Source organism: Ostrea edulis, chromosome 7 (genome assembly GCF_947568905.1).
Source record: "Ostrea edulis chromosome 7, xbOstEdul1.1, whole genome shotgun sequence".
Classification (NCBI taxonomy): Eukaryota; Metazoa; Mollusca; class Bivalvia; order Ostreida; family Ostreidae; genus Ostrea; species Ostrea edulis.
The window spans coordinates 72,277,300-72,294,902 of NC_079170.1; positions in this window are offsets into that span (position 1 = coordinate 72,277,300).

Genomic DNA, 17,603 nt, shown 5'->3' on the forward strand with positions numbered 1-17,603 from the left:
AAAAGAACGTTAGTTTTTATTTCCAAAACCAAAGCCGTTTGAGAAATGTGTACTGGCTTTTGTAACAGACTTATGCTTATTTTAATTTCAATAGAAATATAACCCTCCGTATCTGCCCCTGAATTCTTGATAATGTATTACTTCAAATTAGAAATTACTTGCATATCATGTTTCATTCTTTGAAAATAATTCAATTCCGTGAAGTAGTCAAAATAAGATTCGTTAAAAAAATTCACACCCCTACGTTGTTTACGACGAATTTCTGAACTTCCGGTTGAACATCCGTTTTGTCGAGTACTCACTACAATCTAGATTGTGACCTTTGACGTATTTCTATATACTGCTATTAAACAAAACATACTTGCTGATTTGATGAAAACTGACATTCTGTTCGTGAGAAATATACATGCAAAACTATTCTGTTCTATATTTGTAAATAAGGTTACAGAATTAACACAGGAGTGGTAATTCTCCATGCACGTGTTTTGCCAATTATTACATGTACATTCTATAAACTAAAAAGCCGACCACTCTTATCAATAAATGAATTCTGTTAATTCCCTTGTATTTTTCAATGTGGCCTGTAAAAAAAAGGATAAGTGTGCTTACAGCTACCTGTATACCAATTCTTCATGATTAAGATGGATAAATCTGAAAATAGCATGAGCAAGATCCCGTGTGAATTTGAACCCAGGATCAAGAACATAAACCGAGCACATGTACTAGGGAGGCACTCGAAACACGTTCATAGAACATACACCAAGTACACTCCGAACACGTTCATAGAACATACGCCAAGAACACTCCGAACACGTTCATAGAACATACGCCAAGTTCACACCAAACACGTTCATAGAACATACACCAAGTTCACACCAAACACGTTCATAGAACATACACCAAGTTCACACCAAACACGTTCAAAGTTTAAATTCGTGTAGAAAGAAAGTATGTCAATTGATCTCAATCTTTGTGATTCAGCTGTACAGCTCGAACATTAAGTCAATCATTATTTGACAGTTTCCCTGTGGATTTTTAACCCTACCTTAAAACACAGTGAAGACATGTTCATGTGAATGGTATGTACATTTTTATTGTCCATTCCAACACAATTAAAGAAGAACAACAAATTGTGATTAAGGACATGCGGGACAATGTGGCCAAAAATAACTCGTCAATAAATATTTTTTCTTTTTTTCATGAATAAATTAGCAGTCATCACGTGATCATCGTCCCGCACATCCTTAAACATTTTTGCAAATTTGTGCTTTTATTTACACCAAATGTTTCGTATTTTGAAATAATGGGTTCTTTTACAAAATTTACCATAAAGCGGATATGAAAATGAGCATATGATGAAACGTTCTAAATACGAGATAGAGTTGACGTAACTTGATCTTGCGTAGACAACTCATTCCTGTACATTCCAAGGCAAGCATTACACAATAAAGGTCGTTGAAGTATCTAGAGACATAGATCTGTAGACAATGATATGAGGTCCTGTTTTATTTCTCCTGATTTCTACTTCGAATACATTTGTACATGTACACAACGTGTACACGGGAGAAACTTGAAATTAATCACTTTTGAATTCCACTGCCGGGCGTAGAGACCGCTCTAATGGAAAGTATATAATCAAAAGGGGAGATAAGCATTTTTTCTTTGATTTCTCGCAAGACCAACAATATCTTTGAGAAAAAAAACAACTAGTGTAGTAATAGCAGAAAATACACAAAAACTGTTACATAAAGTACATGAATGAGCTTTCAGACCCTCCTTTGCTTTCACTACAAGCATTATTTTTATAAATACTGCATGGATATTTTATCTAAATGCTATTTACCGATTTCCAGGTAATTTACAAAATGTAGTAATTAAAGAAAGACAGTCAGATTGTTCTACCTGCATGAGTTAGCTTAGTTTGCAAGCATCAAGAGGCTTCAACTCAAATCTTTGAATATCCTGAGGTAAAAACACAACTGAATTTTCATTATTGAAACTTGTGTTAACTTCTTCTTCAAAACCACTTGGCTGATTAAAACACAATTTGAATAGATCCTTCAAATTTCATAAATTCAATTTCTCTACAGAGTTGACCAAAGCACGACCAACATTGACATTTGCACCCTTTAACGCTCACAGGATTTCGCTGCAGATATCAAGCATTTCACATTACATGCAATTAAAAAAAATTAAAACCTCTGCAAACAAGCCACGAAATAACGGATTTAAAATAACCATAAGTAAGTAAGTAAGTACATTTTATTTAAAGTCGGCACTGTATACAATAGTAACAAATAACATGAGCTCTACAGGGCTCTTAAACCGACTTTTAACCAGAGTCAACAAATGTTAACAAGTTAGAACTTACGATAGTTATCACTATAAGCATGCGTCAACGTACTAAGTGTCGGACTGCGGTCATTTCCGTGCGATTGTTTTTCAACACTTTTAAAATGAGTAAGACTAACACAACTAAAAATATTCATAAAACGTAACGAGCATCGTTGTCATCTAAAATTATTAAAGTTATCTATCATTAAAATTTCATATATTTGAAATTCAAAAGTTGAAATTAACATTTATTGTCAAATTTTGCTGTAGGCATTTTGACCAACATTCATAAACAACTAAAGGCCATTTCATGCATTATTCTATCTAATGCCGACTATTTTATAACTGCCCGTGTTTATAATGTGATTTTGTACAGGTTTCTTGATAAATCGGTTTTAATGTCAAGGAGACCGCCTCATGATGGTAGTTTCTTTTATTTTTCTTCAATTAAATTCAATTCAATTTATTTCGCTCAAACCATGTTAAACGGTACATGAGGTACAATAAATATAATGCAATGTACATGCAAGAAAAATCGTCAGAAGTTCATATATGGAACAATACAGCTTTCTTAGATACCAGAGGGGAACATAAAATACAATGTATGTATAAATAAACATAATAGTAATACGTTTAAGAGGTAGCAGAAGAACAATTACGAAGAACAACAGACAATCTCAAAAATATGAGAAATTTCTTAATATTTTCATATCTTGAGTTGACAATAGATTAGAAAACTTGAGAACATTTGGTCTTTCATAAAAAAAAAATTTGTCTAGGTATTTTTTCCTTATTTGTGAAAAAGTTGGACACTGTAAAATAAAATGGAATTCATCTCCTGTTTCTCCTTTATTACAAAATGTACATAGTCTTTCATTCAGGGGAATACCATGCCATCTTCTTGCCTCTATGGGTTATCGGTGATTTGAAGTGCGAAATTTCATAAATAATTTTCTTAATTTTACAGGCAGAGTAAGTATTTCTGTAAACCAAAACAATGTTTGGAAAGTTTCAATCATTGTCTCTTTTAAAATTTGTCACTCGTTTGGAGTATTTCTCGCTCGTCCTAACGTACGATACCTAACGTACGATATCCAGGCGGACGGTCTCACGCAAACGGCGCTACAGAATGTGACCCAAAGTAATTTGTCTATTTATGGAAAATACTGTATCTAAATCAGTCATATAATTTAGAATGTGACAAAGTTTCCTTGTGTTGTTTTTCCAGATTTGAACACTTTCCAATAAATGAATGGCATGTTTATGTAAACTTGCGCACCGTGTCATTTGTGAGGTCACGTGTGACAGAATGCTGATACAAGGCTGACAATGCGGACAAAAATATGCATACTAGATAGAATATTTCTCTAACACGGAAGTGGGTTATAAAACCCTAGGCTTAGAATGCATTTAGCATTATTATACTAGAATTAAGCACATACATGTATATGACCTAATTATTTGAAACCTTGACCTAGCTTTTGAAGATTCTACATAGCTTTGCAGAACTTCCATGCAGACTAATACTGCAATGGCAGGACAGATAAATACGTATTGCATATCAAATCCTATGGGGTATATATAGCGATAGCTTCCACGTACTAATTCCCATATTCCGTGGATTGTTGAGCACTGGTACATGTATACATGGCGATGTCCCCAAGAAGATTTCCACGTAGGCAAACAGGAAACACCATTCATATTTTCAACCACACTGATTCTTTGCACTTGGAGACAAATTACTATTAAGTGTAATCTCTGAAACAACAGCCTAATGTAGAAATAGTCTCATGGGTCAAGGAAAGTATATATACTTAAATTTGATACACGCGCAATTTCCTGAAAGGTACGTTTATGTCTATAACTCGACCGCAATGCTTTGGTAGCGAAAGAAATAAATTGTCTCTCAAGTACCTGAAACATTTTAATACGTTTTGTTTTCTCAAGTTCTTTGCTATTCATAGGCATTAGTAATGATGTAGGAATGTTTGATAGCTGAGCAATCTTTGACAAACACACGGCTTCTTCACTGCGGACCCATACTCTCCAACCCATAAATTTCATTCATAAGTTGAGCGTAATTTAAATTTTTTAATGACGAGTTCACATTAAGAATCATTAATCACGAAGAATGCGTTACTTAATGAGAGCTACAACATACTTCCGGCAGGGCTATATTCTGCAGCAGATAACGACATGTTATAAGAACGACAGCCAACAGATTAACAAAAACGCTCAACAGGACGGAGGTTATCAGCCAGCAACGGTAGTAATTGTCACAGTCATTTTCTCGAATGTCAGCTGATTTAGTGGATTATTGATATTTTTACATAGTGGGAATATCAGAAACCCCATCAACTTCATTTTGTCCGGAATTGATTGATCAAAGAATGAGTATATGCACAAAAACGCGTACGTTCGATACTATATGGTCACGTGACAGCTGTGGTAGCCACCCGTAAGAAGCAACTGTTGACTATCGTAGCACATCGTGAACACTTTGTGGTGTCATTATCTATTACCGGGTCTCACCGGCAAATTATTGGATCCGATCAATTTTTGTTTACGGTTTAGAAGTCATGCTTATAAACATGTATTCATTACAATTTTTCCATCTCACAAAACAATGCGAAGGAAGTTGATAGACACATTGGGTTTATGATATACGACTTTAGTTCAGGCCTCACATCTTGTCATTTCCCTGTGTCAAGCCTTTGAACTTTTTAAGCAATCCCTTTAATGAAAGTAGACCCCCCCCCCCCAAAAGTCCCGTGGGGATCCGGGATAGAATAGGTCCTCAGTACCCCTTGCTTGTTGTAAGAGGCGACTATATAGGGCGGTCCTTCGGAAGAGACCGCAAAAACCGAGGCCACGTGTCACAGCAGGTGTGGCACGATAAAGATCCCTTCCTGCTCTAAGGCCGTAAGTGCCGAGCATTTTACAGCCCTTCACCAGCAATGTTGACGTCTCTATATGAGTGAACAATTGCTTGAGCGGACTACTGCTAAGTTTATAAGAAATAAACCTGCCTTAAATGCAGTAGGCCACAAAGAAACCTGCCTTAAATGTAGTAGGTCACAAAGAATCCTGCCTTAAATGCAGTAGGCCACAAAGAAACCTGCGATACCCCAATATTTGGTATTGGCTATTTTTACCTATCATCTGCAGATCATACAATATCCGAATAAAGGACTATTTTGAACAATATTCAAAGTTCAGAGGTCAAACAGACAGCGCAAAATGCCGCGCGGAACAGTCAACATACAGAGGTTCTAAGTCAACATGGCAGACGGAGGAATAGGAATATATATATATTTCTGCGGTTGATCGTTGATGGGTTTACGTTAAATGCAAATGCTATTTTTGTATGTACAGACATATTTTCATTATAAAATCGTCTTGCACATAATGTAGAAAAATATATATTTATATGTATCTACCAATATTCATGTTTTAAATAAGATACGAGCACTACTCTTTGACTTTGTGAGCTGTGTGCTGTCCGGTTTGCAAAACAATACATTCTTCGATGTTCAGGCGATTGGTCTATTCTTTGACTATATATGTGTTGTGTGCTATACATTCTTCGATCAATGTTTGGGTGATTGGTAAAATTTTGGAGTCCAAACAATATCAGCATTTTCCAGAACACATGTACGTTAAAAGTGATGTCAACAACGATAAAGATGATGTATAGAGGTAGACGATGTCAACAACGACAAAGATGATGTGTAGTGGTAGACGTCGTTTTATTTCTCATCATGCATGAATTTCAAAATTGCCAAATACTGTAGGATGATTCTTAAAAAGTTTAAGTCCTCAAATTCCTTACAGATGAATTGTATTGTGTAGTATTGTATATTGTTTAACGTCCCTCTCGAGAATTTTTCACTCATATGGAGACGTCACCAAGACCGGTGAAGAGCTTCAAATTTTTATATTTATTGGTAAGTGTTTGTACTACAATGTATGTATGTTTCCGTTATGACCCAGAGACACTTCCTTGTCATCCATATTGGGTTATTAACTAGGGTGCATAATTCAAACACTTATGTATCTTCTAATCATGTATTATTATTATTTTACTGGACCGGTGCTTTTTGGCATTTAGTGTCCTTAGTGTATTTATTCCGACTGTATGTATGTTTGATTTTTGTCATTTATTGAAATTGTATTTAAATACATAAACATTCTTATTCCTGCTGTTACTGTTATGATATCACAGGCTGACAAACAAACATAAATACTGTTAATCCGTAAAACTAGTCGTTTTAACATTGAAGTATACGGGGAAAGACCTAATTTCTGCGAATATTTTGGGGAAAATTCGAATTGCGAAGAAATTTATTTCTGTAATTCAAAGGTGATTGACTACACCTTTATTGTAAATTGTTTAACGTCCCTCTCGATAATTTTTCACCCATATGGAGACGTCGCCAATGCCGGTGAAGGGCTGCAAAAATTAGGCCTTTGCTCGGCGCTTTGAGCAGTGAGGGATCTTTATCGTGCCACACCTACTGTGACACGGGGCCTTGATTCTAACGCGGATTCCCACGTGATATACACCTTGAAAGTTTGATTGATTGAGTATGGTTATACGCTGTTTTGGCAATATTTCGGCCATTTTACGGCGGGCACCTTTGAAAGAAATACATCTAGAAATACAATTTAGTTTCTTAAATCAGTACGAAATGATTCAATTATGAAAGATATGATATGTAAGAAGTACATGCATATGTATGTAAAGAAGCAGAAAATATACAATTTTGGATTTAAAAATAATACGATTTTCAAATAATCATATCAATAGATATAAACAAACGATGCTGGCGGATTTCAACCCCGGATCTTTGGATGAGTAAATCGATACTTTATCCACTGGGCTTCAATGCGATCGATACAGATAATTTCACAAAACATTTGAATCGCAATCTTGTAACGTGTCATAAAAAAGTATAAATCTTGTGTAATAAGCTACCGTAATTAATTACTACGTATTTGTCAAGGGCAGACAACTCAAAAGTTTACCAGAGTCAGTTTGAAAATGGTTCACGACAAACAGTACACGTTGTTTAGGTCTAATTCATTCATTTTTGCACCAACATTCTATAATAGACTTCCTTATGGACGGAATAACTTGATGTTAGTAAATTTTCTGTCAAAACCGAAAGAAACAACATGTTTAATCCAAAATATCTAGCGAGGTTTTTTTTTTCGAGGATATTACCAAGTGTGTAAACCGTATTGTAAAAAGAAAGGAGAAGAAATTCAGCTCATCTGTTTTACATAAAAAGCATATTATTCAAATTTTGGTAATATATATTGCCCTTTTCCGGATCACGAACAGATGATGATTATGCACTTTTGAAGAAATAATGAAAATAATGTTGTCTTTGATAATTATACTTTTCTTCATCTTGTTATCAGTCTCGGTTTACGTGCGTCAGTGACTGGGATTTTCATATTCTCTAATAGCTTATCAAATGTAGAATACGACCCCTTTCCCGAGTTTATGAAACGTATTATCGTTTAAGAAACAGAATTATTTCACATGTTGTAACGGTGCAATATATTACTAGAGAAGAAACAAGATGATCATTGAAATGACTGTTTATTAAGAATTCGTCACTCTTCGTCATTTGAAATTCATCTTGAATGTGTGTATACTATTTCGCTGGTTTTGGACGTGGTACATGTATAAATTAATATTTACTATGAATTATTCTTCCAAAATACTACTACAGTGTCATCAGGAAGAAAAGCAAACTTATTTCAGATTTCAGGAAATGGTCCCTTTTTGTTTATTTCATGCTACATGTATATTTCCATTATCTGAACGACAGGAAACATGTTTTACGACTTTAAAATCTTTACACCAATTTCTGAGACTGAAAAAACCCTGAAATGTCCCCCCCCTTATATTCCCTTAATATCATCCAAATAGAATATAATCCAAAAATCAAGTTGTTTATCAATTATGAAATTTTACCAATAACATATATCATAATTAGTGTCAGAGGACAAGTAGATAATAAGCGTGATTACCATGAATTTGTAAACAAAAGTATAAATTTGAATTCACATTATCAGTGTCTGCATAGTACTGTCTGTCGGGAAGTGGACACTGAGGAGGGACCACGCCCATCTGCCTGGCAGTACGATGTACAATAGTGGCGATATTCATAATTTTCTCCATCGTGTGCATATATCTTTATTTTGGACAGTTGATGAGTGCTGCACAGAAGAACCCAGTAGATATTCAAATTAGTTCACCCATTGTATTTATGAGGTTCTGAAATTTCAAAATAGAAAAGATATGCATGAAATTTTAAAATGACAAATATAAAGATTGAGTGTTAAAATAGTTAACAAAGCATATTTAAGCGATCACCATTGGCAAAATTGATATTTTTCTAAGGCGTAATTATAGTTTTAGTGGATTATTTTTTGGTATCTGGAATCATCGTACGCATATTTGAAGGATAGTATTTTCTGAAAAAGAAACACTTTGAACAAAATAAGCTATACTATATATAAACCTAATTATGACGTCACCATTATATTATATAGAATAATCTTCTTGAATTATACCACTCAGGCCAACATGAAAAATATTTTTGTTTGCCCTTTCATAACTTTATTTTAAACAAAATATTTTTTTCTTGGGAGGGGTGGGGGCTTACAGTTACATTCAACTGTCAATCAAAAATTTGATTAAGAATGGGTTTAAAAGTTTTATGAAAGGCGTGAAAAATCTATCGTATCGGATTTTAGTCTGTCAGGGAAAAACAAACTACTTTTAAACCTTTTTTTTGGCATGGAAACTCAAGTGTTGGAAAATACTCTTTAATCTACATTTATGTAAAGTATGTATCCCAACGTTAGATTTATGAAAATAATCATCAAGAAAACATCTTTATAATGATATAAACATAGTGCGCAAAAGAGGAGTAGTATTTGTAGTTGCTCAGAATATTTTATAGGTGATATAAACTTATCATATGTTGACTGAATTTCACACCTGGACATTTCACAAATTAAATTTCTCCTCATATGTATGTATTTTCTAATCCAGCAGCATTCTCATCTTAATTAAGACCACCTTGAAATGTTGTCAAATTAACATAGATTGATATAATATTATAATGTAATTATAGAACAAATCAATTGTATGTCGGCTTACCTCATTTACCTATATATATATATTTGATATTTGAAGGTCAACTCGTCAAAAAGGCCATAACTTTACCAACGATATCCACCATTCGCTACTCCCTTAAGGTTGCGTCATGCGTAAATGCTTGTATAATATATGGCAAAGCACCATTCATATCTTAGAAAAATATTAACTACGGCTCGTTTTAATGTCAAAACCTCGAAAAGTTGCCCATATGTCTCTAAAATAGTCCATATATCATCTGCATAGAGTAGTCTGATATTTATACTAATCAAAAAGAATATGAAGGATTTGATAACAAGGTAAATTGAATATCAATGTCGACAAATATCAGGGGGATAAGATAATGTTGTCTTCGGCATCATACATCAAACTGAATGGGAATATGAATGGAGAATATCTTAATACATGTTTCATCTCTTCAGGGGTTCATTCCTTATTGTGACCGAAGTTTTCAGTTCAAACCATTCCTGTACTTACAACAACAAAAAAGAAAGAAGAAAAATTGGATGAACAAACCGATTTAATTAACACATCTCTTTCTAACAATGTTTAAAATCATTAATTAACATATACAAAATATTAATTTTTGGGGAAGTACACTTTACCTTTAATAGATCGTTAGACAGACATGTTTAACTTGCAATAAATGTCTTGTACTGCCAGGAAAAAGTGAAAACAACGACTCCAAAGTAAGTCTAAAAATCAAATCGCATCCGTGTCCTTGTGTGTGTTCGGCCCTCCGCTGTTTGACAACTTCTGCTACGGATTGATTTGTAATGCATGGAACTGTATTTGACCTCTGTGACCTTTCCTTAGAACTCCAAATATTTCGTGAATTTTCCTGCATTTAAATTATTACATTTAAATGCATTTAAAAATGACATTTGCAAAATCGGTGATGGACAAACATGAGTCATGTCCGCCCTATATAATTTTGGAATACTCGCTAGCACTAATAAAAATAAATATATTTTCACAAATAATTTCTTTTCATAAAGCCCAGGTGTACAGTTAACATAAAATGTCCAACGTTTGGGGCTTGTTTGCCGTCTGAACCAAAATTACCTAGTTCATTATCATCTACATTATTGCTAGGTTAAGTTTCTTTAAATTAATGCTTTCATTTTGTCATATCATTGTATTGAGTACTACTACACTTGTTTGCGCGACAAAAATTGTTTCAGAACCACAATACCCTACTTAAGTTAAAAATTTCATTACCTTTTTTTAATTCTTAGTTCAATGCAATTTTTACAATTATTATTATTACTATAATTATTATTGTTGCTGTTGTTATTACAAATGTATTAAAAACTAGTAGTATACAGTGTTTCTTGTATTTTGTAAAGTTTTTTTTTTTTTAATTTTGCATTATAGAATTTTAAGTTCATTTAAGCACTCAATATTGCACATGCATGATAGCTTGAGGTACAAACAGTTTATACCAAATAAGAAAGGAAAAAGAATTTGAAAAACAAAAATTGATTTAAAAAAAAATTATGATAGAAATCAATAAAGTTCAAGTTAAGTGGTGCATTGTGGAGAAGAATATATACATATAATATACTCTAATTAATAACTTAGAACTCAGAATAATTCATACATTTTGGCACTAAATTTACATAATGGATTATAGTTGTATGATAAAACCAAAAATAGAATTCATTGATTGGATAAAAAATATTTATTAAAATTGTAACTGAAGGTTGGCTCTAAGGTTAATACGTATCATCAGCTTCATCTAAAGTTTCATCTAGAGTGTCATCTATAGTTTCGTCTAAAGTTTCATCTAGAGATGGTGATGCTTTCATATGAGAAAAAAAAAATGGGATGAGATGTAAAAGCAACAAACTCACAGACCAACTCATTTTGAAAATGTGTTTGTTTTGTTCTGAATTTAAATGATTAATCTATATTATGCATCATTCGTATGTGCTAATTTTAAGACTTTTTAGATATGTGCTTTTTCGAAGTTCGAGTCAGTCTTTTATCCCTAAAATTAAATGGGTTTTTTTTTTCTGAGGAGGTGTCTTTGTTTTTAAAAGGAAGTTCAACTGCAAAATACCCATGCAAATTTACATTTTTAAAAATATATATAATAAATCACGTGTATGGAAAGAACCAATCACAGGGCGTTAATGCTATAGACAAATGATATCTCAAACACGTTTGCATATCTCTTCTATCGGATTCATATACACATTCATTAGTAGACACGCAGCGCAAAAAACAAAAAAATGAATTAAAAATTAAAAAAGCTAAAAATAATGTTGAAGCATACAAACTTTTGGAATGGAAAGAGAATGAATCATGATCAAATATAAAGTATAAATATGAATTTTTAAAAACGTTGCTGACAGAAGATGGTGTCCTTTCTATTTCCGACGCAACATAGACACATTATTCAAATTTGGAAAGAACAAGAATTTGAAGGTTAACCGAATTTCAAAATCATTATAAAAATGTGTTTAACACATAATTGACATGCTTGGGAACTTAAATAGAATTTCAAATTGATTTTCCTTCTTTTTTAGCCATTATCCTGATCCGATCTTAACATGAGTCATGTTCAATCTTCTGAATAACTTACTCTTTCATGAATCTAATATCAATTAAACTTTTTCTTAGTGTATTCGTGTTTCTCCTCTATCAATAATTTCATCAAGTTTGAAATGTATCCATTTCATAATGATTTATAAGAAATGTAAAGCAAACAGAAAGCACACGAGTATATCCCAAGATTTATTCTAACAAGACTTAAACTTTTAGTATCACGATATATTTCTCGCAAATATTGACTCTACCTTAACCGCATGTTGCAGCTAAGATCGAAATAACGTCTCTCTCACCTCCAAAAAATAAGATATCTTAAATATTTGTAAAATTAATCTTTATTTGGTTACGAAAATTCGACAAGGGGGGTGTGTCTCTACCAATATAGTGTGTTGAAAAATAAACATAACAGCGAAGAGCTGTGCATTTTTCTCAATGCATATTCTATAGAAATCGAAATCTTTTCAAGAGGTGGTAGTTGTGAACACGAACAATGGCTCCTCGGTTGCTGTATTCAATGTCACCCTCCGGGTTTACCCGATATTGACCATCAAATCATAAGACCTAATAGTGCTGGCGGCAAATATACATTCCTTGCAATTAAAATCATAATACTGTTTAAGGTAGAGAACACGCCCCTCTGCGTCCACCATTATACTGCTGCCATTGATAACTCTTCTTTAATATGAACGCTTTCAATTTTCAACAATCGCCAGAAATTGAAATCTTGTTCGATTCTTGCATTCTTTATTCATTTGTAAAGCTTAGGAGAGCAAGATAACTGACAAGATAGATAAAGGAAAAGTTGTTAATCTTTGCTCTACAATTTTTATTCAATTAGCGTACCTTATAAAATTAATCCGTTTAATTTAAGAGATATTCAAAATTAAGAATGGGATTTGTACAATGTCTGATAACGCTCCTCTACCGATAATAAACACAGTTATGTCCCCGCCTATAACACAGACCCGTCCTGGATGTATTCTTATACATAATCCCTATATGATAGATTAATGCTTTCTGTGGTTGGTTTGGTAACTACGTGCAGGTGGACTGACAGTCAAAACAATGATAGTTGTTATGATCAGATACCACAAACATCGCCCACGGAGTTGATATTTGCAGCTGTGCTGGAAACATAGTCATAATGTTGCATATTCTGCGATATTTGAAGATATTTAACTAGTCTACAGAAGAAAAATCAAAAACTGAAATGTCTTCATTGAAAAAAAAATATGCATAAGAGCTACGATACTGCAACTTCCACTAAGAAACCCCAGTCTTCCTCTCTGCGAGTATAGTACTATAGTGCTCTTGAAAGGCAATCAGCCTTTAATGCTGTGAAAATCAGATTGAAGATCAAGCTGCAGTTGTCATATGTAAACGTAAGATCTCCTACATAGCAGATTTTTACAATAAAGCTTAACAATAGAGCTTAAGTTCATATTTCAGTAAAAGGTGAGTAAACTGGGAGGTAAACAGAATTACCGCCATATTATCTGTTATGCAAAAAAGGATCTAAATTATTGATATCAAGTTTGCTTTTTTCGGTATTTAGGAATACCTGATACACACGGAAGGCTAGCATTTGGAATGAAATTGTTGAATTGAATTTTGGTCGGAAAGTGAATTACAAATTCTTTTACACAGGACGTTGTTTTATCTTCACCATAACACCAAGTTTCATGAAAATTGTGAAGCACGATTCTTTTCGTTCATACCACCTCGATACAATGCATGACACAAAACACGATGATAGAGAGAAGACGGGAGAGAGAGAGAACAATACATGTATTCTTCCGTGTGTTTTCTTTCTCCAGGAGGTCTGTCGGAAATTTTGCACGGTTGTGGACAGGGCAACATAATTAATATCTTTAATAACCGATAAAACAAGCGCTGTCAGGTAATCGACAAAAGGTAGTCATCATTTTGTGTAGGCAACAACAACCATCTCGCTCTTTGATGTACAACTCATATATCTTTGTGTACAATGCATTGCAACGTGGCTGTCACTATACAGAATCTGTTTTCCATCCCAAAAGTCATTAAATTCCATTTCTGAATCCGGAACATCTCCTTTCTTGAACATTTAGGTGGGTTTTGTGTGTCTATCTCTACCTGAGCATGTGAAAATCGCGCGTACACCTCTGAATGACTATGAAATAACGGTAGTCGTTTCTCCATACTTGGCAATGTCTCGGTATCTTTTTTGCATTTCTCATCTTTAGCGAAAACAGTGACACCATTCTACATGATTAATTATAACATAATGTTTTATGTCATTTTATTTATAGCGATTTCTTTCTCTTTTTCTCTTTGTGATAATGAAGGGTTCGAGTTGCAAGATAGGTAATTAGCAGACCTCATAGAAATTAATTCATGCATTTGTCTCTTAATTACCTATTTATGACATCGTTTGAGACTTCAACTATGTATATTTAACTATTTAAATGATTTAAATCTAAACCTGAAATTTATCTTGAAAATGACTTCTTTGAAATCAAAAACCAGAGGTGGACAATTGCCGGAATTTGTTATTTAAATAAACATTAACTGACTATTTCTAGGGGAATAAACATATCACAGTGAAGACTATTAATAAGAATTATTTTGGGCAGAATATTTTACATTGCTCTTTTAATATTCTATAGTCAACAACTTAAAAATCTGCTCATTTTAATTTCGTTCGGGTTCGGAATCTTGCAATGGCGGCATGTTCCTGTTATGAGATCTAAACACTCCTCAGGCTCAACAGCTGACTATCTTTCTATTATCAGTGGCGGATTTAAAGAGGGGCGCAGCCAGCGTCCCCTCCTCCCTCTTCTAAATTTTCCAAATTTAAGGTAAATAGTGGTCTTTTGTTTAGAAAAATGTAACCGATAAAAGAAGCAATAATTTCTTCCGTTCTCGGAGAAATGAATGACAAAATCTTTTGATTTATTGGAAGAACTTGTTTTCCAAACACCCTTAAAATTTGCGTAATTTTATTATTTTCACCTGATAGAAAATAGTAAAAATGGCTCCATAGGAGACATATTTCAAGCCTTATAAAATCTGTAAAATCCAGGGGTTTCGCCTCCTGGGCCCCAACAGGGCTCCGCCCTGGACCCACTGGGGGCTTCAAGGCGGCCCCCAGACCCCTTGCCTCATAAAGTTGCACCCCTTAAACGCGATTCCAGGATCCACCCCCTGATGTTATAAGTTTTTTTTTATGGAAATGTAATAAGTTACTTCAAATTGAAATAGATATGATATTTAACTAATGATAAGTAGATAATACAGTGTGACCGTCTGTGAAGAGAACCACCCGTATATCTGCTAAGGTATTGCAGTATTCACTACTCCTCCTAGGCACCTGATTCCATCTCTGGTGTGTCCAGGGGTCCGTGTTTGTCTGATCCCACCTCTGGTGTGTCCAGGGGTCTGTGTTTGCCCAACTATCTATTGTGTATTGCTTATAGGAGTTATGAGATTGATCACTGTTTGTTATCTTCGCCTTTCACAGAAACCTTTCGGGTTTGAATTTTTATTCATTTTCCATCTTTTTGTCATTCTCTTGCATTTTAACCATATCGTATTCTGTAATTCTAACAAATGTGATTACGAACTGACTTCATTACTCGTTCATTAGGCAGCTCATCATTCATTCTTCACATAGAAACTTTGGATTGATCTCATCACTTTTCGCCCATTAGATTCTAGTATTTTTCATTTTGAATATGTATGATATCATAATTTGTTCCTTATTTGATGATGCATATCTCATTCATAATTTAAAACACGTATTTGATCATTTATACAACACCTCATCATTTAAAAGACATATTTCATTATTCAAAACACATTTCATTATTTAAAACACACATCTCATCATTTAAAACACACATTTCATCATTTAAACACATGCCTCATCATTTTAAACACACATCTCATTATTTAAAACACACACATATCATTATTTAAACACATATCTCATTAATCAAAACATATCTCATCATTTAAAACACATATCTCGTCATTTAAAACACGCATATTTATCATTTAAACACATGCTGCATCATCTAAAACACATATCTCATTATTCCAAACACATCGTATCATTTAAAACACATATCTCATTATTTAAAACACATATCATTACTTTAAAAAAAAAACACATCTCATTATCTTAACGCATATCTCATCATTTAAAACACATGCCTCTGCATTTAAAACACATCTAATTATTTAAAACACAATTCTCCGCATTTAAAACACATGCCTCTGCATTTAAAACACATCTCATTATTTAAAACACAATTCTCCTCATTTAAAACACATATCTCATCATTTAAAACACATATCTCATCATTTAAAACTTTAACTGTATCTGATCATTTAAAACAGATCTATTTCATAACTTGCTGCTTGATATATCTTACTATTTCTTCCTCGTGTGATACATATGATTCAGCATTATATTTCATTCAATACACCTATATAACCATTTATCTACCACTACCGCGGTGGTGTTGAGGTACAGCGTTCGTCCCGCAAGTGGAAGGTCGGGGTTCGAATCCCAGCCGCGACAGACCTAAGTCGTTAAAACAGGTAGTGGTAGTTCCATCGCCAAACGCTCGGCATCAGTTGTGAATGTCACGGGTCCTCGGAGATTACCTTAAAAATGGATGCCCCGTGTCACAGTAGGTGTGGCACACTAAAGAACCCTCACTGCACAATGGCCGTAAGCGCCGAGCATAGGCCTAGATTTGAAGCCCTTCAAGTGAAAAACTCTTAAGAGGGGCGTTAAACAATATACATTCAATCAAAACCCCTCATTTAATACACATATATAACCATTTATTCCTCGTTTAAAACACATATATAACCATTTATTCCTCATGTGATACATATACCTCACCATTTATTCCTCATGTAATACACATATATAATAATTTATTCCAAATATAATACACATATATACTCATTTATTCCTCATGTAATACACATATAAAATCATTTATTCCTAATATAATACACATGTATAACCATTTATTTTTCATTTAATATACACACATAACTATTTATTCCTCATGTAATACACATATATAACCATTTATTCTTGATGTAATACATTTACTTCACCATTTATTCTTGATGTAATACATTTACTTCACCATTTATTCTTGATGTAATACATTTACTTCACCATTTATTTCTGACCGTTTATTACATTTTCCTCAATCTATCTCAACCAGTAATCTCCAAGTTCAAGTTCATTTTATTCACTCAAACCACATTATACATGGTACATGAGGTGCATTAAGTAAACATACATTTGAGTAAGAATAAGGTCAGAATATGTACAAATATACAATATACATGTATTGAAAAAGTATTTACAAAATATATTAAGGAGGACAGACTAACTCATAGATTTTTTAGATAAACATACAGAGTTTTTTAAGTGTTTTAACCTTACTGGTTGACATAATTTCATGAAATTTAATAACATTAGGTCTTGTGTAATACCTACTGTGTAGGTATTCTTTTCTAA